At 43.9% G+C, this 26,747-nt stretch overlaps 1 long non-coding RNA gene across 1 annotated transcript; it reads left to right on the top strand.

Annotated features, from left to right (window-relative positions):
* The first annotated feature begins 22,607 nt into the window (after nt 1–22,607).
* On the top strand, nt 22,608–25,129 carry LOC150060425 (uncharacterized). Its single transcript, XR_016536127.1, has 3 exons — nt 22,608–22,693; nt 22,829–22,872; nt 24,839–25,129. It is a non-coding gene; the product is annotated as an uncharacterized LOC150060425 (long non-coding RNA).
* The last annotated feature ends 1,618 nt before the right edge of the window (nt 25,130–26,747 follow it).

Raw genomic sequence — 26,747 nt, 5'->3', positions numbered from 1 at the left:
GGAGGGAGGGAGAGAGAGAGATGCTGGGGATCACACTAAAGTCTTGTGCATGTTAAGCAAGCACTCTATTACTAAGCTACATCACTAGCCCTTTTTTTTTACAAAGGTATCAGTCTAGCAGATTAGAGTCTACCCTTGAAGCCTGTTAATGTGACCACTTTAAAGGCTCAGGGCTTAACACAGACACATGAAAGGTAGAAACTCCGTGTAAGAATTCTGGCAGCAAAGAATGACATCGCCCCATTTGTTAGGAAATGGAAAGACTTAGAAAAAATCATATTAAGTGAAGTAAGCCAGACTCAAAGGAACTTAGGCTCAATGGTTTCCCTCATTCATCATAATCAGTAGAAACCTTGGGCTCTACTAGCAGAAATTTGCAATAGAGCAAAATCTTGATACATAAGGCCATATAATGTGAAGCTAATTGAAAGGACCTCCAGGATAGTGAAACAAAAGCCATATAATGAATGATTGTTGTCCTTAATGTACTATGTTGTCTCTCATCTCCTTTGCTGTCCCTTGGTTATCTCATATTGGTATAGTATCTCACTTTGTTATCTGATATATTGAACTTATTTGTATTTGGATATTTGAAATTTGATAGGGAAGGGGGGAAAACCAAGATGGGTGGGGGGTGTGTGTGTGGGTGGGGGGGGGAAACGGGTACCAAGACATGTGAAAGGGTATCAATGTATGTGAATTAATGTACCTTCTATCTGGCAAATATCATGTAACCCTTTTACTAATTACAATAAAAAAATAAAATTAAAAAAAAAAGAATTCTGGCAGCACATAATTCCATTCACTGCAGCTAGTGTCCCTCATCAGTGACTCAAGCATGCTGGGAGCTAAAGAGGGGAGGTGGAGCAAGCACAGGGCTGTCAGCAGTAAAGTGACAATGCATGGATGGTACAGCTTGCCTCTGTCACCTCTGCCATGGCCCTTCTGTGCTCCAGAGTTCAGGATAGGACATTGTGAGTTTGGTGCCAGGGGCTCTTGCCTGTAATCCTAGCCCCTCAGGAGGGTGAAATCGGTGTAATGGATGTTTACCAGACAAATTTTCCATTGGTCATAGTAGGCAGAGTAGTAAGGATTGAGGTTTGAAGCCAGCTTGGACAGAAAAGTCTATGGGACTCTTTTCTCCAATTAGCCACCAAAAAGCTAGAAGTAGAAATGTGGCTTAAGTGTTAGTGTTTGCCTTGATTGAAAAAGCTAAGAGACAGTAGCCAGATCCTGAGTTCCAGCCCCAGTGCCGGTGCACGCGCATGCGCGTACACACACATGCACACACTTGCACCCACAAATAGTATGTTGGATTTCATTGTGAGGACCCTCACAAATCTTGGGTCCACCACATCTCATCTTGATTGCACCATGTTCTCTGATACTTGATTTAATCTGGTTTCTGCACTGTGGACTTAGGAACGGTAGGCTACACCGTACGTAAATACCCTCCAGACTGGGAATGTAGTAGGATGGCCATCTATATTTGTGTAAGTACACTCTGATGTTTGCCTGACAATGTGATTCCTCCCGCCCACCCCTGCATTAAGCCATACTTGGTTGTGTTGAATGAGAGCTATCTTTCACTTCGCTCCCAGCTCTTCTCACTTGCAGATACTTCTGATGACCCTCCTGTAGTTCTCCTCCACCATCTCCACCTCCTCCTGATTCTCCAGGATCCATTCTTCTTTTGCCCATTACATTCCTACATGGTAATCTCTGGAATCCTCTTATTGATTTCTTGTTGTCTTTAGAGGCTTTGGTCTCCCCTTACCCACTGGAGTAATAAACTTCTTGAAGATAGCGATGTAAGTTCATATCCTTTAGTGTGGTTTGCATAGTTTACTGGCATATTCTCTGTGCCTACTACAATACTTGATTCAGTTGTTCAAATAGTAGGGATGACTCTCTCTCTCTCTCTCTCTCTCTCTCTCTCTCTCTCTCTCTCTCTCTCTCTCTCTCTCTCTCTCTCTCGACAGAGTTTCACTATGCAGCTCAGCTGGCCTCAAACTAACAATTCTCTCATCTCAGCTTCCCAAGTGCTGCGATTATATAGATGTGCACCTGACACCAAAAAAGCAAGCAAGCAAACAAAAACACCCACTTAGTTTTAAAGTGAATGAAAAGAAGTAGAAGAAAGCCAGATCTCCACTTCTGGCTTTCTGGTGGTTAGTTGTGGATAAAAGTCTCATGGACTTTCCTGCCTGGGTTGGTTTTGCATCATGATCCCTCAGATCTCAGCCTCCTGAGTAGCTAAGACATGAGGCACCAGTGCTTGGCTCTCCCTCAATATTTTGGATGAGTGTTGGGCAGTGGCCTGATGTGGGATCACAAAGTGGCATGGTGGGGATAGTGTGAGTGTTGAGAGGGTGGTAATGTAAGGAGAAGCCTTCAAGAAAAGAAGACTTTCCAGCCTAGTCACAAATGAGGTGACCTACTAGTTTCCTGGGCTCCTGTAAGCAAATGTTATAGCTGGGAGGCTTAGAAACCCAGGTAATGCATTCTCCTGGAGACCCGGAGGCTGAACTCAGGGCCGTGCTTCTTCTAAGATTCTAGGTAGAGGCTTCCCTTGTTTCTTTCCCAGCTTCTAATAGTGCATCAGCCCTTGGTGTTCTTTGGTTTGCAGCTTAACACTCCTGTAGCTTCTTCCTGCGTCTCCATCTTCTCATGGCATTTTCTTCCTCTGATGAGGACAGCCATCAAGGTGACCCCATAATGATCATATCTTGACTTAATTGCCTCTAGGAAGACTGTTTCCAAATAAGCTCATATTTAGAGGTCCTAGGAGTTAGGGCTTTAGTTCATGTTTTTTTTTTTGTTTTTTTTTTTGCCAGTCCTGGGCTTGAGCTCAGGGCCTGAGCACTGTCCTTGGACTTTCTCAAGGCTGGAGCTCTGCCACTTGAACCTCAGCACCACTTCTGGCTTTTTTCTATGTATGTGGTACCAAGGAATCGAACCCGGGTCTTCATGCATGCTAGGCAAGCACTTTAACCATTAGGCCAAACTCCCGGCCCCTAGTTCATCTTTTTGAAATGACATACTTCAACCCATAAATAAGGTCAGATAGTTAGGAGAGGGCTCAGAAGGGCAGTTAAGAGACAGAATGACCTGTGGGAAAACCAAGGAAGAATATAAGTAGGTGAGAAGGGAAGACTCTTAAGTGAAGTACTGAGGATGGGAACCGGGAGGGAGGAGGAGTGGGTGTGGTTATGTTGTGACTCACAGGTGAGGAAACTGAGTTATGATGAAGTATGTTACCTTGTCTGAGGTCTCACATGCACAGGTGTGAGCCTAGATCTGTGATTCTCTGGCATCCCATAGCTAATGATTACATCTCCAAGGCTGGGCTGAGAGCCCTGCCCTCAGGGAAGGTAATGGCACTTGACTTGGGTCTCATCTCTACAGAAGAGGTAAAGCTGCATCATTTTACTCTAGGTCCAATAGAGCTGAAATCTTATCTCCCCCATTTTTGCTTTGACGTGGGCCACTTCTGACCTTGGATTGCATTGGCTAAAAGTCTAACTGAGGGATGCAACAAGATCTCTTTTTTTCACTTCCTGCCATGTGCCTCACATCACAGTCCACACAGTGGGATTGGATGGATACTGACTGGGGAAACTTGAGTGAATGCTGACTGCTTGAAAGAGCAGGACCACAGCCGCTGCCTCTCCACTGGTTTGTCTATGGCTGAGAATAGAACTGGAAAACCCTAGAGGAAGATGGGAGAACCGATGACTCAACATCAACCAACGGTGGTGCCTGACTCATTCAAAACTTCAGTATGGTTAGCTGAAAAAAAGTAGATCTTATTGCCTACTTTCCATGGTTGGAGATTAAACAGATACACAACATAATAGGTCCAAGGAAGGCCTGGATCATAGGAGAAATCTAATAATTTGCTGGGTCATTTATTTCCCTTATAGTCAAGCCCGTGCTTTTTCATTAGACCTGTGTTTTAGTTGGGATTCTATGGGCAGCTAACTTTTGTGCAGCTCTTAGCAAATGAGTGCCCAGAACAATGGTTTCTTTGTATAGAAGAAGTTGTAGAGAGGTAGTCAAAATAGACAGATCTGGAACAAAAGAGGATCTAGATTCAGATCCTGGTTCCTCTGTCCACTGGGAGATTCCACAGATATTCTGTGCCTTGCTTTCCTCATCTATAAAGTGGAGATAATTAATATGTTTTATTTAGCATATTCTGGAATTAAATGCAACAATATATCCAAAGCACTTAACATAATGCCTGACATGCAGGAAGCCTTTAATAGAGGTTAGAGTATTGTTGATTGTGAAATAGGAATAATAGTAATATTTTCTTGGACTGCTATGGTTTCATGAAGCACACTTAGGGTGCCACCTGGTTTATGGTCAGGCAGACCTTATGCACTCTTCTAAGCTGCTTCCCTCATGAATGCTTTTGTCATCATTCTTTGTTTTTTTCCTGTCAATTTGATGAAGACACACTGTTGGACCTTGGTTTTAGGTATAGGTGATGGGATACAAAGGCTCTTGTTTTGCCTCCTGGTGAGAAGTGAGTTAGCCCTCCTCAGAGAGTCTGCCCAGGTATCAGTTTGTAGTCATTGATCCACTCATCCTCACTTTGAATCTGGCCAGTTGCAAAATGGATAAAGTAAAAATGGAGAAGAAACAGGAACTACAAGGAAAATACAAGGGAAGGCAGGTCACACGTTTATGGTACAGGCCACCTTTCAAGAACTCCTGAACTTCATGGTTTAAATCATAAGCATATATATTCATAAGTAAGAAGTGAACTGAAAAACCTCCCATTAGACTCTTCCTATCTACCCTTTCCCTATCCCAATTGAAAACTCAGAACCAGAGTCCAAGTGGATTCCTTTACACACACCTGTCAGTCTAAACAAAGTCTAGACTGGAACGTTCATTTCCTCCACCAGATGACTCAGGGACTAAGGGTAAAATTTCAGCCCCATAAAGGACCTTAATCATTCTACTAGGCATGCTTCTCAGTGAGGCACAATAGCCATTTGGGGAAGGGCATATGGAGGCATGAAAATAATTATAGAGCATTCAATTATGAAGAACATTTAGGGGCAACATTTCAGTTGTCTCTTTCTCATGCATTTTCTTTCGTGTAATTTATGTTTCCTAAGAGGTGCTGCTAGTATAGAGCACAAGAGCACGTGAAAACTGGGCAGATGAGAGGAGCCAAGTCCTCACTCAATTTGCAAGTTGGAAAGCTCAAGACTAAAACAGCAGAGCTGGACCCATTTATTCCTTTGTTCTACAAATATTCCTTGAGGACCTCCAATGTGCTGGAGCCAAGTTTGATACAAGTACTGATGTTTTCATAGTCACTGTCTGGTCTGATGTGGCCAGATTTGTTTCTGATGTAACCATGTGAATTTGGCAGGTAGCTTGGCCCTCAGGCATGCTCTAGCTACCTTTCAACACACCTGGCATTAGCAGTGGGCAGCTGGAGTAACTTCTGAGCTCTATTATTGTCTTAAATAATTTGTCTGTCCCACTAAGAGATTCTAATATTCAGTTAAAAGGTTCTCAGACTAATGATTGGCCTATTTTCCTATGCCCACAGAGGACATGTAAATAATTAATTTTAAAATTCAGTCCTTATCGAAATACGTTTGTCCCCTTCTAACCACAGATTATAAGTGGGTGAAAACATAGGACTCTATTTCATATAGATGAAAGCCTAGGATTACAGATTTTATCTTGTGAAGTTTTCTATAAATATCCATAGACCTTTGTTTTTAAATGGAATTCAGCTATGTCCTTCATAGTTATTATCTAGTAGTTTTAACAATTGTTGAAAAAAAGGTACTAATGTCCTCATTGTAATTATGGATTTGTTTATTTCTCCTTTTGGTCTGTATGCATGGGAGCACTGTAGTTTGGTGCATACACATTTAGAATTGCTATGTATGGGCTGGGAGTGTGGCCTAGTGGTAGAGTGCCTGCCTAGCATGCACAAAGCCTTGGGTTTGATTCCTCAATACCACATACATAGAAAAAAAAAAAGCTGGAATTGGCACTATGACTCAAGTGGTAGAGTGCTAGCCTTGAGCAAAAGAAACTCAAGGACAGTGCCTAGGCCCTGAGTTCAAGCCTTATGACTGGCAAAAAAAAAAGAGCTAGAATTATTATGCATATCTTGGTATAATCATTATGCTATATTTTTCTGTGTAGTTTTATTTGCTCTGGCTCACTTTATGCTGATAGTTATATTTATATTGTCACATCTGCCTTCTTTTCATTAATGTCTGCTCAACACATTATATCATTTAACTTTCAACTTACCTATATCATTATATTTGAAGTGAGTTTCCTGTAGGCAGTGTGTAGTTGGTTGCACATTTTTTGTTACTCATTATGTCAAACTCTGTTAATTTGTATATGTAGGTGACTTACATTTAATGTAATTAGTAAACTATTTGTGCTAAAATATGTCACTTTATTATTTAATAAATGATTTAATAAATTACTCAATTAAAAAATTAATAAATTACTCTATTTTCTATTTTTTTGTTTCTTTTTTTTTTTGCCAGTCCTGGGGCTTGAACTCAGGGCCTTGAGCACTGTCCTTGGGCTTTCTCAAGGCTAGAACCCTACCATTTGGGCCACAGCACCATTGCCAGCTTTTTTTCTATGTATGTGGTACTAAGGAGTCGAACCCAGGTCTTTGTGCATGCTAGGTAAGCACTCTACCACTAGGCCAAACTCCCGATCCCTCTATTTTCTATTTTTCTACTTCTCTTACTATTTCTCTCCCTCCCCCCTTCTTTCCTTTCTTCTCTTCCCCCTGCCCCTTTCTTTGCTAGTCCTGGCTTGAGCTCAGCTAGACAAGCACTCTACCACTAGGCCAAATTCCTGGCCCTTTCCTTGTCTTTATGTAGATTAAACTGTTTTATAATTTTGTTTGGTTTGATAATAGAATTTTAATGCATTTTTGCATAGATTTTTAAAGCAAGGATTTTATTACTTCATTTGAAATAAGATGTTATTTTATATTATTTTATTTACTATTTTTGTCAGTAGTAGAGCTTGAACTCTGGGCCTGGGTGCTGTTTCTGAGCTCTTCAGTTCAAGGCTAGCACTTTACCACTTGAGCCACAGAACCACTTCTGGCTTTTTCTGTGTATTACCGTGGTACCAGGGAACTGAACCCAGGGTTCTGTGCATGCTAGGCAAGCACTCTACCACAAGGCCACACTCCTGGCCAAAGCAAATGCTTTTTATAATCTCCTAGATTTTCCAAAGCCATATTCTCCATTAGTAGTTTCTGGGTGATACTGGTCACATGAGAAATGGGGGTAGTTTGACTCAAGTACAGATAAGGATTTCCATAGTGCTCTTGGGGGACCCCATAAGTGCTGAGCCATTGGCTCAAGATTTCCAAAATCCCATGTGGCTAGATAATCAGCCACTTTGGAAGAAACTTGTTTAGCAAAAACTGATAACTAAAAGTAAAACAGACCATTAAAGCAATGATGCTGAGTGATTACAGCTTGTACCTGTAATCCTTGCTACTCAGGATCTGAGGCTCCCAGTTTGAAGCCAGTCCAGCAGAAAAAATCCAAGAGACTCTTCAATTAAGCAGCAAAATATTGAAAGGGTTGTCATGGCTCAAGAGGTAGAAAACCAGCACTGAGGAAAAAAAAAACTAAAGAGAACAATGTCCTGAGTTCAAGACCCAATATATGCATGCCTGTGCACATATGCATGCAAGTACAGGAGTACACAAACATATACATACACACAATGATAGCTACAGAGGGAACTGAGCTGGCTAAAGCCATTCTTATTTGTCACTTCTGTGACAAATGGGTATAGCTATTCTCATTTTCTGGATAAGCCAGTAGTCCTACCTAAGCAGAAAGTAGTCTAGCTGAGGCTTAAACTTAGGTTCATGGGTGGATTCCAAATCTCATGCTCATTCGATTGAGCCATGACAAAACCTGCATTTAAGGAACTTTGTCACTTGCCCTTTATTTTTTATTTAATTTTTTTGTCAGTCCTGGGGCTTGAACTCAGCCCCTGGGTACTGTCCTTGGACACTCTTTGCTCAAGGCTAGCACTCTGCTACTTGAACCACAGCACCAAAACAAGGCATGCATGTCAATTATTTAGAAAAAATAAAAGTATGGAAAGGTCCTGAGGACAGAGGTTAGTATTTTAGCTACCTTGGGGTACCTCTGGGAAGGGTCTGCTGCATTCCATGTGCTTCTAGTAAGTGCTTCAGGGTCGGGTCTGGAAAACTTCCATGTGGGGGCCTCACTTCCTCCCCAGGCAGCTCCCTCCCTCTCCCACATCTCTTCTCCTTGCTGTAATCTCCAGTAATAGTCTGGTCTGAGCTGTGTCCTGTGAGGAGGTAACAGGAAGTTCTGACTGGATTAGCCAGGCAGAGTGAGACTCTTAGGGACAAAAAAAAAAAAAAAAAAAAATCCAAATCTTGCAGGTGTGGGCTGAATCCCAAGTCGACTTGGCAGGAGGAGAACTGCACAGGTTTGCAAGGATATACAGATCTCTCTCTCGCTCTCTCTTTCCTTCTCTGACACACATCCACGTTATTTTTTTTTTAAAAAGCACATAATGAGAACCTCTATTGAGGTTTGTCCATGATCATCATGCCTGCATAACCAGAGCTGGCTGAGTAAAATGCCTGCTAGGAGCAGTAATGCCACTGAAGGCGTCCTTCCTAGGACTTGGCATCACGAAACACTCCCGCCTTTGGTGCTGATAGCAGTATAAGCTTGAGAAAGTCACTAAGCTGTTTCAGTTCTGTGAGATTCGGTTTCATTATCTATAAAATTACAATCTTGCTGGGCTCTGGTGGCTCTCATCTGTAATCCTAGTTACTTAGCCAGAAGTGGAGTTGTCACTCAAGTGGTAGAGCTCTAGCTTGAGGGAGAAAGCTTCAGGCCCTGGGTTCAAGTCCCAGTTATGGCACACACACACACACACACACACACACACACACACACACACGAAGAAAGAACAAATTTAAATGTTAATGATACATTGAGTTATTGAAGGATTAACTGGTACACTTATGAGGACATATGGTAAATTCCAGTATTAATTCAGTTGTATGGAAGGATTATGGTAATGATCACAATAAAAAAGGCTCTTTGAAAAAGATGATATCCAGGATAACATAGAAATTATGAGGAGGAAGGCGTTGGTATTGCTTCATTAAGCAATGAGGATGATAAAGGGTGATGATGAGATGTTGATAAGGACGTTGGTGATGAAGGTCACGATAAAGACAACAATGAGAAGAAATGTAGAGGAATGCTAACAGTTGGGAAACTGTTCAGAAGGTGACTTGGAACTGTTAATGAAGACCAACATAGCCTGGGAGTTCGGCCTAGTGGTAGAGTGCTTGCCTAGTATTCACAAGGACCCTAGTTCAATTCTTCAGTACTGCATACACTGACAAAAGCTAGAAATAGTGCTGTAGCTCAAGTGGTAGAGCTCTAGCCTTAAGAAAGACCAAAGACTTGGGCCCTGAGTTCAAGATCCAGGGCTGGCAAAAAAAGAACAGCAACACACCAACACACATACACACAAACTATAATCTCTCCAAGTACAGATTAGTATTAAAGAAGGAAAACCTGGTTTTGGCCACAGAATTCAGGGCTGCAAAGAGCTTTCACAGTTTCACTTTGTTTCCCTACATGATAGTCTACGCAGTCTATGCAAGACAAAGTGTTTGCCCCATGTCAGATGGGCTAAAAAACAAAATGAACAAAGACAAAAATTGGGTGCCAGTGGTTCTTGCTTATAATCCTAGTTGCTCAGGAAGCTGTGATCTGAGAATCACGATTCAAAGTCAGCATGGGCAGACAAATCCAGTAAATCTCCATTTAACCATTAAAAAGAAGCTGTAAGTGGTATTATAGCTCAAGTGATAGAGCATCAGCCACCAGCAAAAAAAAAACTAAAACAAAACAAACAAACAAAAAAAACAGAGAAGAGTGTACCTGAAGTCCAAAGCCCAGTATGAGCACAAAAACAAACAAAACTCTTAAATAATGGCAGAACTTGCTGGGTCCTCTGCACAGGGAGTACTAAATTAAACAGGGTAAAGGGAAGGGCAAATTCCAAGTACTTCCTTTTAGAACAAACTTTAACTCTAGATGTTACCTGTATAATAACAATTTCCAACTTTTAAAAAGAATAAACTTTTGTAGATCATCTCTGTAAAAGCAGGAAAAAATGACAGAACTGTAGGTGAAGAGTTACTGTGTGTGTGTGTGTGTGTGTGTGTGTGTGTGTGTGTGTGTGTGTGTATGTGTGTGTGTGTTGTATCAGGGTTAAACTTGGGGTTTCATGCGTGTTTGGTTTGCTTGCTCAGCTATCACTTGAGCCATGCCACCAGACCTGTTTTTTGATTGGTTGTTTTGGAGATGGAGTATCATACATTTTTCTGCTGGGCTAGCTTTGAATCTTGATCTTCTTCTGGATCTCAGCCTCTTGAGTAGCTGGGATGAGCTATTGACATCCAGATACATTCTTCATCTTTATGGTCATTACTTTCTCATATTAAGAAGACTGTTTCCATGCAGTAGTAAGAGTGAGGTAAACATCACTGGACTATCAGGAAGTTGTATGCGCATCTGCTTATGAGAGAGAGTATGTAGAAATTGAACCATGATTTCAGGGCTCACAGGTCCTACTATTGCCTGTGTCCTCCAGCATAGAAAATCTTTCATGTCTTTTAAAAATAAGTATGAGGGCCAGGAGTTTGGCCTAGTGGTAGAGTGCTTGCCTAGCATGCACAAAGACCTGGGTTCGATTCCTCAGTACCCCACATACATAGCAAAAAGCTGGAAGTGGTGCTGAGGCTCAAGTGGTAGAGTGCTGGCCTTGAGAAAGTCCAAGGACAGTGCTCAAGCCCTGAGCCCAAGCCCAGGACTGGCAAAAAAAAAAATAAGTATGAAATGGTGGTTAAGATCAAAGAATCTAAAATCATGCCACCTTAGAACAGGTACTACTGTATTTATTTTATAGATAAGGAAAGCCCAGAGAGGGAAAAAGATTTGTGCAGGGAAACACTAACTCAGGTATTCTGATTCATCAGTGTTCCCTATGGAATCAATTCTTTATTTGTGGAAAGCCGATATGTTCTCAGCCATACCTCTAGGGTGGTGGTTCACTCTGAATTTGCCTAATAAGTGGGGCACTGCTGAGCTCATCTGCTTCTAACAGCACCTCATTGACTTGGCTCCTTCAGAATCAACCAAAATCTTGGGAAAGAAATTGACAATGGTATGTGTTGGCGTGACGGCGCGACAATTGGTCTAGCTAGTGATTTTATTGACACCGCAAGCATGGCTTTGTCAAGAGGGCAGGGCTAATTATCTCTTGTTTTCAGATGAAGTAACTGAAGTTCATTGGGTTTAGGGAACAATTCTGTAGGCCTCAGTTTCTTCACCTGGGCAGCTGGATGTTTTCCAATTTGTATAGTCTATGCTTCTCTAATTTGCCGAAGGTCATATAACCAGTCAGAAGCAAAGTCAAAACTAAGATTGAATTCTTAGAGCTCCCCTACTGGTGATCTTAATATTAATTGTACCTGTTTCCAAGGGTCATTGTAGCAAAGTACCACCAAGTTGGTTGCTTAGAACAAAAAGAACTTTCTTCTTGAGTAGTTTTAAAGGCTGGAAATCTACAAAGGAGGAGGGAGTCAGTGGGCCATGTTTTCCCCAGGTCCTCTGGAGGAGTGGACTTCCTGGCTGTGCCTAGCTTCTAGTAGCCCAGGAGTTCTTGGTTTGGGGCTGTATCAGTCTAGTCTCTGGCTCCTTCTTCACATGGCTGTCTTCCCTTGCATCTGTGAAATCCCATGAGGCTTCTCTCTGTGTGCCTCTTTGTCAAATTTTCTTTTTAAGGACAGTAGTCATTGGATTAAGACCACTTAATGACCTTGGCTTAACTTGATTATATCTGCAGTGACCCTGTCCCCAACAAGGTCACATCCATAGGGATTGGGGAGTCAGAATTGCAACAGATCTGTTTGGGGAAGAAAGGGGAGCACGATTCCATTCACCACATTTATCCTTTAAAACAAACGCTTTCCTTGAGGTCAGACTCCATTGCATGGATGATCTTCTAAAGAAGCCCCTGAAACGAGTATGGTGATTATCTCCTTTTTATGGATAGGAGATGCAACTTAGACGCAGAGTGACTTGCTCAAGGTCAGCCAGGATCTAAGCTGGGACTCAATGTCAGCTGACTTTGAGGCAACTGGTCCTCTGTTGTGTGTGGCCCTGTGGCTCCTGTGTTTGTGGTTTTGCATGGGGGTGGCTAAGAAGAAGGCTGTGTCTGTGTGGTGAGGAGGAGAAAACACGGCTGGCCTGCTAACTTTGTTTTCTCAGCTGAAACGCCAACACAAGCTGAGTTGATATTGAGTCTGGCATCCTCTCTGCATCTCCCGGAGTGGCTGTGGTTCCCCAGAGCAGCCCTGCGGCCCCGGGTGAGGTCACACAGAGTGAATCCCAGGGAACCAGGAGCACTGGCAACTTCACCTTGACTTCAGGCTTGGGACTATAAAGAATGTGAAATGCCCCACACAGCTAAGAACCCTTGAGAAGCCCAGCATAAGTGGAGAGGGGACGGGCGGGTGGAAGCAGAACTGGGGATTCAGACAGCCCTTGAACGGGTCCATCAGCCCTAGTGGCTTAGCAGCTCTGTTACCACAGGCAAGTGGATTTAATTCTCTGAGCCCAAGATTCCCCAGATGTCCCAGCTTTGTAGATCTGTCACCAAGGCCCTGGAAATTGTATGTCCAGTGCTGGCCCACAGGAGATGTGGATGGAGCTCATGGATGATGGCTAGAATGATTCGAAGCAGGCCAGGAAGTAGGAAAGAACATGGACTTCTGAACACTCCAGAAATGGATGGGGAAGCGGTCAGTCAAGAAAGTGGCCTTACACAACATTTGAAATATCATAAAATCTTTCAAAGAAAAGAAAATGGCTTGAAAATGAAAATAAATTGGATGAAAGGTTAGTTTGTGGCAGGCAGGAAGGAAACAGAGGCTGCATGAGAACTAGAATCCTGAGGAGGACCTGAAGGAGAGCAGGAAGGGGAAATCGAATAGGTGAGACCTGTAAGATGAAATAGCCCTGAAGGTTCTGGAGCCTTCCACTGCTGCAGGAGGTCCTGAGTGGTGCTTAGTTCCCCTGGGGATCATGCCCCAGACCCCCTCCTGAGTTAACCAAGCCCCTCCTCTCTCTTCTTTCTTCTCAAATGACACTGAGCCTCATCGCCAACACACACACACACACACACACACACACACACACACACACACACACTTCTACACTACTTTTTGTTTAAAGAATCACCAAGCCTGGGTTTTCCCTGGGAAGGGCCTGTCAGTCAAGAAGTGTGTTACCCAGAGCTAATGAGTAACTCAGGAGAGATCAAAAGATAGAAGTAATGCCTTTTATTAAGCTTGCAGATTTATTATAAGTGAATTGGCAGGACCACACAAGTCTCCTAACCCAGTGCAGGGAAATGGTGTGTGTGTGTGTGTGTGTGTGTGTGTGTGTGTGTGTGGTCTGCAGGAGTCGCAAGACAGCAAGACGGCTGGTGTAAGCCTAATAAAGGCTATAATTGGTGAGTATCTTCCAGCAAAACCTATCAACCACCTTCTCCCTCTCTGCTAGGCCCTATCCTGGTGGCAAGCGTTGCTGGTAGGGGAGCTAGTTCGCTCCTACAGGAGGGAAAAAGTTGGGGGCTTGTTCCTGCAGATGGTCCCTGGATGTCCAGTATCTCCTAGAACAAAGGTCAGCAGAGGAGAGGGCCTTCTTTCTGGAAATCCAGGCAGTGAGGTTATCACACACTTTTCTTAGGACAAGGAACTGGGGAAGCTGAATCATTTCCATAAACTGATGTCTGGTTCCTATTAGGCTTAATATTTCATTATACTAAATATTGTAAATATTTATTGCCATAGTTACCATTGGATCAAAGTTTTAACAGTTGGCTTCGATTCCCACAATCCTCAAATTCCCAAAGAAGCTCAGCAAGGGCACCATGCGTCTGCGTGCCCACGGGATCCCCTCTGCCAAGTGGGTTTGGAACTTTTACAAGGTGAAGTCAGGATTTGTGATTGGCTCTTTCTTCTTGGTCAAAACAAGACCCTGGACTTCCCTTCTCTGAAGACAAGATCAAGAAATCCAGCTCATTTTTGCCTCTACCTTTCAAGAACTCCCTTGTGGCTTGCCACCCCCTCGACTTGCTTCTAGCCTCTCCCACTCTGTCCAAAACCCCCAAGCACATGAGAGCCTGGCTAATTCTACTTTGGCAATGCTACATGCCTGATAATTCCCCCCCCAACATTCTTTAGCAATCTCCCCCCTTCTCCTTGGCAAAGATTTGAGCCAAGAACAGCATTCAGCTTCTATTCCAGGTTCATTATTTCTAGAAAGACAGCTTCACTTATTAATGTGCTATTAATTACTGTTGCAAGGAATTGAATATAAGTGGAACATCCTCAGACAACTAAAAAATTGCATTCAGTCTAAGAGGTTTACTTTGAAGGGTGTTTATTACTTGCTCTTGTATTAAGAGTTTATCTGTGTGGCTTTTTTTTTTTTGACAGACAGTGTCTCACTATGTAAGCTGAAGGTTTTATCTTTGTGGCAAAAAGTATTGTAGAAAAGGTGTTCTCATGTAAAAAAAATAGTTCTCTAACCAAGCTCTGATTGGTTAAGAGGGAGTAGAAGGCACTCAGAGACAGAAGAGTAGAAGATACTAACGTTATCTGAGCATCACATATCTGTGAACTCATTTTAATATTAGAACAATTGACTTTTATTAGTTTCATGTCACAGTGCAGGGACCAAAAAGTTATGTCCTGCAGCCAGTGGTAGAGGAGGTTTGGGGCAAGCCTATCAGACTCCAAATATCATATTGTCAGTCTTTTTTCCAGGCACCTTACTCTACCTATGTCTCATTCCAAGGCTGAGGCAGCTGAAAATCTTTAAAGAATTAATTACTTAACATGTTGAGAAAGTAAGAAAAATTAAATGCAAGTATTATATGTAGTGAAAAATGATTTTCTCACTAATATAGCAATTAAATGAACATTTGGAATGGCTTATACTTTATAGAGGTGAATTTTTGTAATTAAAATTACATTAGATATCTGAATTATAAAATGGCAACCCCTCTTTGCAGCACTTTAATAATAACAATGCAATTATATTTAAAAATTATAGTAGAGGGCCGGGAGTTTGACCTAGTGGTAGAGTGCTTGCCTAGCGTGCATGAAGACCTGGGTTCGATTCCTTGGTACCACATACAGCGAAAAGCCAGAAGTAGTGCTGTGGCTCAAATGGTAGAGCTCTAGCCTTGAGGAAAGCCCAAGGACAGTGCCCTGAGTTCTGTCCCCATGATTAGCAAAACAAAACAAAAACCAAAAAAAAACCCCAAATTATAGTAGAGTCAGTTCAGACGGCTCACATCTGCAAACCTAGATACTCAGGATGCTGAGATTGAGAACCATGATGCAAAGCCAAGCTGGGAAGGAAAGTCCATAAGATTCCTATCTCCAATTAACCACCAAAAAGCCAGAAGTGGAACTATGACTCAAGTGGTAGAACATTAGCCTTGAGCACAAAAGCTCAAGTACAGCACTCAGGCTCTGAGTTCAAGTCCCAGGATTGAAGCATGTGTACACCCCCCCACACACAAATTACATTACACTGTAGAGTTGAAATTTAAAAATCACTTCCATTGAGTACAACTCAATGGGAGAGTACTTGCCTAATGTGTACAAGGCTCTAGATTCTAGCCTTAGCATAGAAAATCTAGTAATAATAACAATAGTAGTGATAATAAGAATAGAAAAATCACATCATGCCACATCTATTATTTAATTGTTTATTGTTGAGTATTAGTGGTTAAACCAAGGGCCTGTCCGTGCTAGGCAAGCACTCTATCACTTGAGCCCCTTGCCAGCCTTATATCTATCCTATTTGTTAGGAACTATAGTTTATAGAAAGCTCCGATTGTTCACTAATTGCATGCAGAACGAGGAACCTGTGACTAGGGATTAATTGTTTGAATCTAGCAAAAACGTAAGTACTTGCTAGAGGACAGGCAACATAGGAGCTAAACAGGAAAGTAAGCCTGTTGCAGGGTGAAGCACCATGAGATAAGGGAAAGAGTGGACAGGCAAAGGCAAGTCAAAGCATCAGGATGCCTTTGGATGGTTTTAGCTCATCGCCTTACTTTTTCAGGGTTCATGTGTGTTAGTACTGGGGCTTGAACTCAATGTCTTGAACTCTTGTGTAGCTTTTTTGCTCAAAGCTGGCATTCTACCATTTGAGCTACAGCTCTCCTCCAAGCTTTTTTATTGGATTATTGGAGGTAAGAGTCTCAGACTTTCCTGCCCAGGCTAGCTTTAATCTCTACTTTTTTGGGTTTTTTTGTCATGGGGTTTGAACTCTGGGCCTGGGTGCTTTCCCTGAGCTCTTCAGCTCAAGGCTACCTCCCTACCCCTGGAGCCACGGTGCCACTTCCTGTTTTCTAGTAGTTAATTGGTGAAAAGACTCTGAGGCTCTTTAGTGTCCCAGCTGTGTTTGAACTGCAGTCCTCAGATCTCAGCTTCCTGAGTAGCTTCGATTACAGGTGTGAGCTACCGTGCCTGACCTAGATTTCTACTTCTTAGTTAGCCAGATTATAGGTATGAGCCAGCAGTACCTAGCCTGGATCTTTTTAGTTGTAAAAATAAGGTCAAAAGGAATTATTATGTGGTATGTGAAAATGATATGAAATTCAAATGGCAATGTTAAAATAAACTTTTATTAGAACATAACCATGATCATTCATTTATAAATCATTTCTGGATGCCTTTATGTTGTAATGGCAGAGTTGAATAGTTGTAACAGAGACTCTGCTGCCCATACCTAAAATATTTCCTAACTACCCCTTTACAGAAAAAGTTTACTTATTCTCTCTCTCAACCACTCTACTACCATCCTTCTACCTTTTATTTCTCTTCTGCCTTCTCCTCATCTCTTTTGAGAAGGAAACAGTTAATGTGGTTGAGTGGAGTGGCAGATTGTATTCAGGGTGAGGTATGTGCTTGACGCCTCTGTGTGTGTGTGTGTCTGTGTGTGTGTGGTGTTCAAATGGATAACATTTTATTTCTTTTCTTTTGTCACTCAAGAAGCATTTTTTGATCATCTGGAAAGTACTTCTGATGCAGACACATGGCTAGGCACTCTGTGACCCATTCACTCCTCATTTGGTAATGGCAGATGGCATTTTAATGACCACAGTATTTCAGGCTTTGTTAGCCATGTGATTCAGGCTAGCTGTTAGGTTGCTCTGTGTCAGGACTTTTCTGTGTGTGTGTGGAGGGGGAGTGGGTCATGGAGCTTGAACTTGGCCTGGGCGCTGTCCCTGAGGCTCTTCAGCTCAAGGCTACCACCTACCCTTGAGCCAAGCCCCACTTCCCATTTTCTAGAGGTTAATTGAAGATAAAAGCCTCAGGTCCTTTTATGCCCGGGCTGGCTTTGAACATTGATCCTCAGATCTCAGCCTCCTGAGTAGCTAGGACTACAGGCATGAGCCACCACGCCTGGCTTGTCAGGACATTTTGAGTGCTGGCCTCTGCGCTTTAAAGCAAAGAGAAGGAGGGCCCTCCTTACCAGCCTTGATAGCACTTGCTCCTTGGGTGAGACTTTTCATACTGACCTACCTGAGGTAAAGGCAGCTTCTCCAGGTGGCAGTGATGGGTGATGCAGTGATGATCTGTATGGAGAGGAGGCAGAATTTCATCTATAAAAGGCTGTGATTGATGCTGCCTTCAAAGTGCTACCCTTCCACCATCCTGTTCCCTTGCCTAGGGCACAGGGAGGTAAGTGTGACAAGAGTTTGCCCCTCCTGGTGCTTTAGCTCCAGAAAGAGGATTGCCTGTGTTCCTTCTCAATTGCTCTTTCACCTGGTTCAGTTGGTCCAGCTCCTCTTTGGCTTGGTTGACATCCTGCATGTGTGATCTTTACATTCATATCATTTGCTACTTAAAAAAATTTTGATGTTAATCTGGGTACTGATGGCTCATGCCTAAAATCTTAGCTACTCAGAAGGTTAAGATCTGAAGATTGTGGTTCAAAGCTAACTTGGGCAAAAAAAAGCTGGGAGACTGCTATCTCCAATTAACCAGCAAAAAGCCAGAAATGGAAGTGTGGCTCAAATGTTTTTCTTGACCAAGAAAAGCCAAATGACAGCTCAAGGGTCTGAGTTTAAGCTCCAGGAGTGTCATTTAAAAAAAAAAAAAAGAGGGCCTTGGAGTGTGACCTTCTGGTAGAGTGCTTGCCTGGCATGCATGAAGTCCTGGATCCAATTCCTCAGTACCGCAGAGAAAAAGCCAGAAGTGGTGCTGTGCCTCAAATGGTAGAGTGCTAGCCTTAGAAAGCTCAAGTACTGTGCTTAGGACCTGAGTTCAGGCAAAAAAAAGAGAAAAGTTTGTTTAAAAACAGTAGTACTTTCATGTTTATGTAATGTAAATTATAAATATAAAATAAAACACACTAAAGGGATACTTTCGATATAAAGTACTTTTGTATGGTATTAGTGCTTACCTTTATATGAGTTTGAGAGAATATCTGAGTTGCTTTCAGAAGCTCTCAAATCTTGCAAAATTGCTTAGATTTTGGAATAAGCCAATAGAACTGGAGAGGACATAAGCTGTCTAATTTATTGTCTTATTCAAACTAGCACTGAGAGAACTAAGCTTGTTTGCCTGGAAAAGTCCCTTTAGCCTCTTTCAATTTTTGTAGTGCTGAGGATTAAACCTAGGGCCTGAAAATTTCTTGAAACATGAGTAGAAGACAGATACCTCCAAGAGAGAGGCTCAGGCTTGAGGGTTAGACAGTTCTGACTCCATCACCAAAAATTGGGTTCGTGACTTGTGCCTCAGAAAAATTTCTTTACTGTAACATGGGTAGTGCTGTATGTGTGTGGATATGTGCGTGTGTGTGTGTGTGTGTGTGTGTGTGCGTGCATGCACACACACACACACGCGGGTATTGGGGGGCCTTGCCAGGGATCTCAGGGAGAAGAGTTTGTGGCAATCTGCCTGGATCCCAGTGGCTGTGATGGTAAGGGCACTCGATAAGTGGTAGCTGATTATTAAGGTTTCTAATAAAACTACTATGGGAACATTCCCTTATTAAATTTTGGCTGCTCGGGGCTAAACCTGTTAAGCATTTCATGTGGAGAATTCAAAGAGCCCCCTGTGTTTATAGTAGGATGGCTTTGACTTCAGAGCAGAAATGGGTTTGGCAGCTCTTCCTGCTCCCGCTGGGAGACAGCGGCCCCTGGGTGCATAAAGAAACCCAGAGCCCAGGGCTCATGGGCTCCCCCTGGGTTAGGGAGCCAGATCATGGGTCTATCTGAGGTTTCCCAGTGGACCTCACTCCCGAGCTTTCTACCAAGTGCTTCCAAGGGGTCCCGAGGTCCCTGGCAATGCTGCCCAAGGGTCTCCAGCAGGGCCAGAGCTAAAGGTGCTGGGAATGAGGATTTCTGTTCGTTGAGAGTCCTGCCTTCCCCTGGGTGCAGGGCACCCTGGCTCGGCCATTTTTTTCCCATTCCCCTACCCCTACCCTCACCTAGCTCTGGCCTGCCCTTTTTCTCCTGACAAGTTCCTCCCAACAAGTTTTCCTTCCTCCTATATGACTGACTAACAGATGGTCTAAGCCTGAGTGCCTAGTCTAAGGAAATCCTAATCTTCCTAGGATTTCCTAGGAAGTGGTAGCCACTTGCAGAGGTGTGACTTTCATGGGGAGAAAACCTCTGGCTCTTCTAAGTTCTCTTCCTCCTTTCTCTCTTTCCCTTCTTCTTTCCCCTCCCTCTGTTGTTCCTCCCTCAGTCATCCCCCTACCCTGTAAGGAAAGGCAAATGTGCCCGGTGGTGGGGATGATGAAACTGGGAGGGAGATGCTCTTGAGGGATGAAAACCAGAACCCAGTGAGCTCCCCAAGATCTTTGGCCAGGAGGTAGGAAGAGTGTGGCTTGGAAATGGAAAGGGATGGACTTATCCGCCCCTGTCTGTGGAACTCGTGACAGTGGAGGGCCATGAGGGGAAGAGAAGAAATGGTCCAAAGATGACTGTTTCCCCCTGTCTTCACTCTCCCTCTCCCTCCCCCTCCCCTCCCTCTCCCTCTCCCTCCCCCTCCCCTCCCTCTCCCTCTCCCTCTCCCTCTCCCTCCCCCCCCCCTCTCTCTCTCTCTCTCTCTCTCTCTCTCTCTCTCTCTCTCTCTCTCTCTCTCTCTCTCTCTCTCTCTTTCCCTCTCTCCCTGACAGTTTTCTTGATAGACACTCACAGTCTAGACCAGCACAGATTCAGGGAGAGACTGGAAGAAGAGGGAGGAAGTTGGAATCTGTAGTGTGAGCCAGCGGAAGTGCCTGAGCTCAGTTGGTGGAGAGGAGGAGGAACTGGTGTCGCTGAACTGCCTTTGATAGATGGGTATGGAATCAAGACTGGTGGTACAGGATCACCCGTGTACCCTGCTAGGATGTCAGGAACCCATCTAACTACGTGCATGTGCCTTTGTCTATGTGAAGATGTAAATATCCTGCACATAACACACAATTTATAACGTGCAGTGGAGGGGGTATTTCGATGTTGGCAGTTGCCAGTTTGTGCTGGCACCAATAAAACCCATTCCACAAGCTTCAGCTTAAACGTATCTTATCAACAAGTCCTTCCAGAAAACCTCCCAAAATATCCCTCTCCTGCCTCTGACTCCCTACCCACCTTCCCTCCCTAATTGTTTGCCATAGATCTTGTCAGCACAGGCAGCCATGCACGTGTTTCCATCCCCCGTGGTCCCTGAATACCATGGTGGTCCCATAAGATTAGAACGGAGTTGAAAACTTCCTTGTGATGGTAGAGAACCACATATGACTTGTGTGTGCTAATGCTCATGCAAACAAACCTGTGACCCTGCCAGTCCTCTAAAAATGGAGCAAATGCGTTTATACGCTGTACATAATGTTGGAAATATACTTCCGGGGCTGGGAGTTTGGCCTAGTGGTAGAATGCTTGCCTAGCATGTATGAAGGCCTGGGTTCGATTCCTCGGTACCACATACATAGAAAAAAGGCAGAAGTGGTGCTGTGGCTCAAGTGGTAGAGCTCTAGCCTTGAGAAAGTCCAAGGACAGTGCTCAGGCCCTGAACTCAAGCTGCAGGACTTGGCACCAGAAGAAGAAGAAGAAGAAGAAGAAGAAGAAGAAGAAGAAGAAGAAGAAGTTGTTGTTTTACTCATATGAACTGTAAACCAAGATGTGCTGCACACCTGTAATAGTCACCTGTTGTCTGTATTGAGGCCATGCTGGGGATTGACTTCTATCATCTAGATTTGGGCAGGTGTATTCTCTGATGTCCCAAAAGTAACCAAAAAAATTCGGGTGACACATTTCTCAGAATATAGTGCCCTGGTAAGCTTTGCATGACTGTGTTTGCCCTCATCGTGTCTTTCCACCGGTTGGTACTTAAATCTCTTAAAAATTGGGGGCCATTATTTGCTCAGTATTTCCTTGCTGCTGCACCCCAGATCTAGATATAACTACTTTACAGTAGGGGCTCAATAAATATTTTTTTTAATGGAAGGAAGAGGGAGAGGCAAAGGAGGGATAAAGATGATGGACGGGAGGGAGGAAGGGAGGGAGGAAAAAAATTAATCAAGCTGAGCACTAGTGGCTCATGCCTGTAATCCTAGCTACTCAGAGGCTGAGATCTGAGACTTGCAGTTCAAAGCCAGTCCAGGCAGAAGAGTCTGTGAGACGCTTATCTCCAATAAACTACTCAGGAAGAGCCAGAAATGGCACTGTGGCTCAAAGTGGTAGAATGCTAAACTTTAGGACAAAAGAGGCTGAGGGATGGTGCCTAGGTCCTGAGTTCAAGCCCCAGAACAAGAAAGAGGAGGAGGAGGAAGAGGAGGAGGAGGAGGGGGGGGGAGGAGGAGGAGGAGGAGGAGGAGGAGGAGGAGGAGGAGGAGGAGGAGGAGGAGAAGGAGGAGGAGGAGGAGGTGGTGGTGGAGGAGGAGGAGAAAGAGGATCCTAAAAAGAATCTGGATCAAATCTAACAGTAGTCTAGTCCCTGGCTAACTTTTGTTCATTCCAACTGTAGAATTCTACCTAGCAGATGGTTTAGATTATCTCCAAAACAGAGGCAGGAGGGACTTGCAGGCCAGATAGAAGTTCTTGGAGTAGCTGGGCTTGAGGTGGTAGGAAGCCTCCAGCTTTCTGTGTGTGTGTGTGTGTGTGTGTGTGTGTGTGTGTGTGTGTGTGTGTGTGTGTATTGTTATTATGAGGGAGTTGTACAAAAGGGTCCTGGCTGTTTTGGTAATGCTGTCTGATGAAGCCCCTTCCATGGCCGAAGAAGAAGTGGTCTCACTGAGGAGCAGCCCTTCAGCACCCGTCAAGGCTTCCTTTCTCCTTCCACACCCAGCCAGGCCTGCTTTGGGGTCACAAGGAGAGGCCATCATGCAGATCTTAGCCTCTTCTCTTTCAAAGCAAAACCCCTCTGTCTTCTGAATCCTGACAAATTTATTCTCACCAAGGTGCCAGCTGCTGCTGATGGCTGAGCTGCTAATCCTTAGAGAACGGAATGAGATAATTCCAGTGAAGCTCAAGTCACCTGCTCTAAGCACAAAATGGATAGAAGGTAATAATTATAGCACAGTGCCTAGTGTGTAGTAGGAGCCCAATAATTTTTCTTTTATAGCTGGCATTGTTCTTGTTCTGAGGTGGGTGGGAAACCAAGATCCACATGCTTCACCTCTTCTTTCCTTGTTTTCAGCTCTGTTCATTGGAACCTAACGCTGAACAGTCTTCCACAGTTGGGTAAGTTCTCTTTTTTTTTTTTGCCAGTCCTGGGCTTGAGCTCAGGGCCTGAGCACTGTCCTTGGACTTTCTCAAGGCTAGAGCTCTACCACTTCTGGCTTTTTTCTATGTATGTGGTACCGAGGAATTGAACCCGGGTCTTCATGCATGCTAGGCAAGCACTTTAACCACTAGGCCAAACTCCCAGCCCGGTAAGTTCTCTTTTATATATTAGCTTTCTCAAGCTGGGAATAGACATATGATAGACATATGGAATGTCCTTGCATTCATAGCCAAATCCTGTTTCAAAACAATGAGGACAAAAACTATAATTACTTTTCCTTCCTTCCTTCCTTCCTTCCTTCCTTCCTTCCTTCCTTCCTTCCTTCCTTCCTTCCCCATTCATAGGACTTGAACTCAAGACTTGGGCACTGTCCTTGGCTTTCTCAAGGCCAGTCCTGTACTCCTTGAGCCACAGCACCACTTCCGGCTTTTTCTGGTACCGAGGACTCGAACCCAGGGCTTCATGAATGCTAAGCAAGAACTCCACTACTAGGCCACACTTCCAGCACCACTTCCAGCTTTTTCTGGTACCGAGGACTCGAACCCAGGGCTTCATGAATGCTAAGCAAGAACTCCAGTACTAGGCCACACTTCCAGCCCATCACTTTTCAATTTAGCCAGAAGCCAGTGAAAGAACTCAGTCCTGGCCCCACCCTCTTTTCATTTGGAGAAACTGAAGTATCCAGACTAGTGCTCCCTTTCTGTCCTCTTTCTACCAGACCCCTGTTGGGGATATAGAAAAGAGTAATGGTATTTGTCTTCTGTCATTTCTGTTTTCTTTGGTGATACTAGGGTGGTAGCATAGCTTATAGGTTTTGTGCATTGTTTACAACAAGAACAAAAATCTCTGCCAGGGAGCCTGGTGAATTTCTAGCCTTCACTTTTTGTGGGGGGCTTGAACTCAGGGTCTAGATACTGTTCCTGAGCTTTTTTACTCATGTAGCATTTTATCATGTGAACTACAGCTCCACTTCTGGATTTTTGGGTAGCCTGTCGGCCACGAATCACAAGTCTTCAGATCTCAGCCTCCTGAGTAGCTAGGATTACGGGTGTGAGCCATGGCACTTAACTTTCACTTTTAATATTGGAAACTGTAAACATTCTCTAATATCGTATTTGAAGATTTGGCTTGAAAGTACTATTTCTTCCAAGAGGCTCATGCAGGTGTGAGGCTGCAGATGGGAGGAGAGGGCCAGAGACATGTGTTTGTAAGACTTGGGGCTGTACTCTTGACTTCCCCATTGTTAGAATCTTGGCCTGCTCGGATATTTTTACTTAGCGCCAAGATCAGTCATGGTTCCTGATGCACAGCTGTTATTTATGTTGTAGATTTATGGCCTGAAGAACAAGCAGCCATGTAGGAGCTTAGTACCATTTTTCACAGTGCATGTGGGTCTTCCAGAGAGACTCTCCTGTGTGAGGACCCAGTGAGAAGTTGGTTGTCGGCAAATGAGAATATGCCTCACTAGAACTGGACAATTGATCTCAAACTTCCAGAACCTTGAAGAATAAATGTTTGTTATTAGGCCATCTGGTTAATGGTCATTTGTTATAGCAGCTCCAGGAGGCTAAGAGAATGCCTTTCATCCTAGTTACTTAGGAGGCTGAGGTCTGAGGATCATGGTTTGAGGCCAGCAAGGCAGGAAAGCATGAAAGTCTTAGCTTCAACCAACTGCTCAGAAAATGCAAGAAATAGTGTTGTGGCTCAAATGGCAAAGTCTAGCTTTGAGCAAAAGAAGCTTGGGACAATGCTCAGGCCCTGAGTTCAAGCTCAAGCACTGCCCCTCACACAGAAAAAATGAAAGACAGACAGACAGACAGACAGACAGACAGAAAGAAGGAAGGAAAGAAAGAAAGGGAGGGAGGAAGAAAATGCTTGTTTCAGGGCTGAGAAAACAGGTCACCGAAATGGTTTACTCAACAGCATATACCTTCCCTACAAACTCCAAAATGGAACCCAGGACCTCAAGCTAGAAGATGACTATTCTACCTGATGAGCAACAGTTCCAGCTTAATACCAAACCTCTGCTGAGTCCAGACCTAACTACGATGTATGTCTGTCCTGACCTTTCAATGGGCTGGATGTTGGGGTACCCTTCATGGAGAACAGAGTGTTTGGTTTATTTTACCCACTGTTCTACCTATAATCCATGGAAAGTATTCAACATGTATTTGTTGAACTGATCAATTCATGACTTAATAAATGTTAGCAGGAGGTCAAGTTTTGTTGATTGGAGTGTAAAAATCAGTCTTTGGGGGAATTTAATAAGGGTTTGTGGGAGGATAACAAGATAACCTTTTCCTAGGAAAAAGAAGATTACTTTCTATTTTCAATGCCGAGGGGGTCCCTCAAGCCAAATCCCCCTGGACTGTTGAGGCTCCCTGAGCAGGTAAGAGGAAAGCATTAGCCCACAGAGAGCTCCTACCTCCCCAGTAGTGGGGTTCTTGGAAAGGTACCGTGGCTTTCCCCCCATCAGGACAGGACTGGAGCTCAGTGCCTTCCAAGAATGTGAGTGACAGCAAATTTGAGTTCAAAAGAAGATTAGATTTCAAGGCAACTGGAAGCTATTCAGTCAAAGCCAAGTTTTACAGGGAGAGTTTCCGTCTCCTCTCTCCTCCTCCCCCTCCCCCCAGGGCAGCCCAGGGCTTGCTGGGACCTGAAGAACTGACACTGCCTGCATGTTTCCCTAATTGGGAAAAAGAGAAATGGAAAGCCAGGCTGTGGACTTTTTCATGGGCCACAGGAAGGACCCCAGGAATCATCTCCCGGGGTGCTGGGGAGATGGCTTTTGAAAGCAAACCAGCACAGGAGCCAGTGAATCGCTGGGCCCAGTCCGAACATCCACACCCTCAGCATCCTTCTTGAGAAAAAGAGGACTTTATCCCAGCCTCAGTGACCCTAAGGAAAGTAAAGGCCACTGAAGACAAGTTGAAGTCTTGTGTTTGTACAGAATAAAATTTTAATAACACTAGCAAAGGGAAGTAAGTGGGCAGCCACTACTTCCCAAAGAAGAAATCGGGGGCTATGAGGGGCTATGCAGGCTTCCTGGCAGATGATAACCTTCCTTCTTTTCCTTCCTTCCTTCCTTCCTTCCTTCCTTCCTTCCTTCCTTCCTTCCTTCCTTCCTTCCTTCCTTCCCTTTTGAATTCAGGGTCTGGAAGCTGTCCCTGAGCTGTTTTGTTCAAGGCTAGTGCTCTATCACTTTGAGGCACAGTCCCACTTCTGGTGCTCTGGTGGTTAATTGAAGATGAGACTTTCCTGCTTGGGCTGGCTTTGAACCAGGATCCTCAGATCTCAGCTTCCTGAGTAATTAGGATTAAAGGCAAGAGTCATAAGCATCCAGTTACTTTCATTTTTTTCCCAATTTTGTTTTGATTCCCATTTTTATAGTTCAGGATGTCAGTTCGGGTACATGAAGTAACTTGCTTGGGAGAATATTAATAGTGTCAGACCAGAGTCAGCCATATACTACTGCTTGATTTCAGATTTTCAAACTCAGAAAAATCTCATCTATAGATAGTTTTTAAAATTTATTTTGAGGAGCTGGGAGTTTGGTCTAGTGGTCGTGTGCTTGCCTAGCATGCACGGAGGCCCGGTTTTGATTCCTTGGTACCACATGCATAGAAAAAAGCCCAAAGTGATGCTGTGGCTCACGTGGTAGAGCTCTAGCCTTGAGAAAGACCAAGGACAGTGCTCGGGCCCTGAGCCCAAGCCTAGGACTGGCAAAAAAGAAATGTTTAAGCTGGACACAGTGGCTCATGCCAGTAATCCTAGATACTCAGGATGCTGAAATTTGAGGATCAAGGTTCAATGCCAGCCCAGGCACAAAAGG

The sequence above is a fragment of the Megascapheus bottae genome, chromosome 7 (genome assembly GCF_031878675.1).
Source record: "Megascapheus bottae isolate mThoBot1 chromosome 7, mThoBot2.hap1, whole genome shotgun sequence".
NCBI lineage: Eukaryota > Metazoa > Chordata > Mammalia > Rodentia > Geomyidae > Megascapheus > Megascapheus bottae.
Note: the sequence above shows the minus strand (reverse complement) of the source record. Positions and strands in the feature narration are given on the sequence as shown.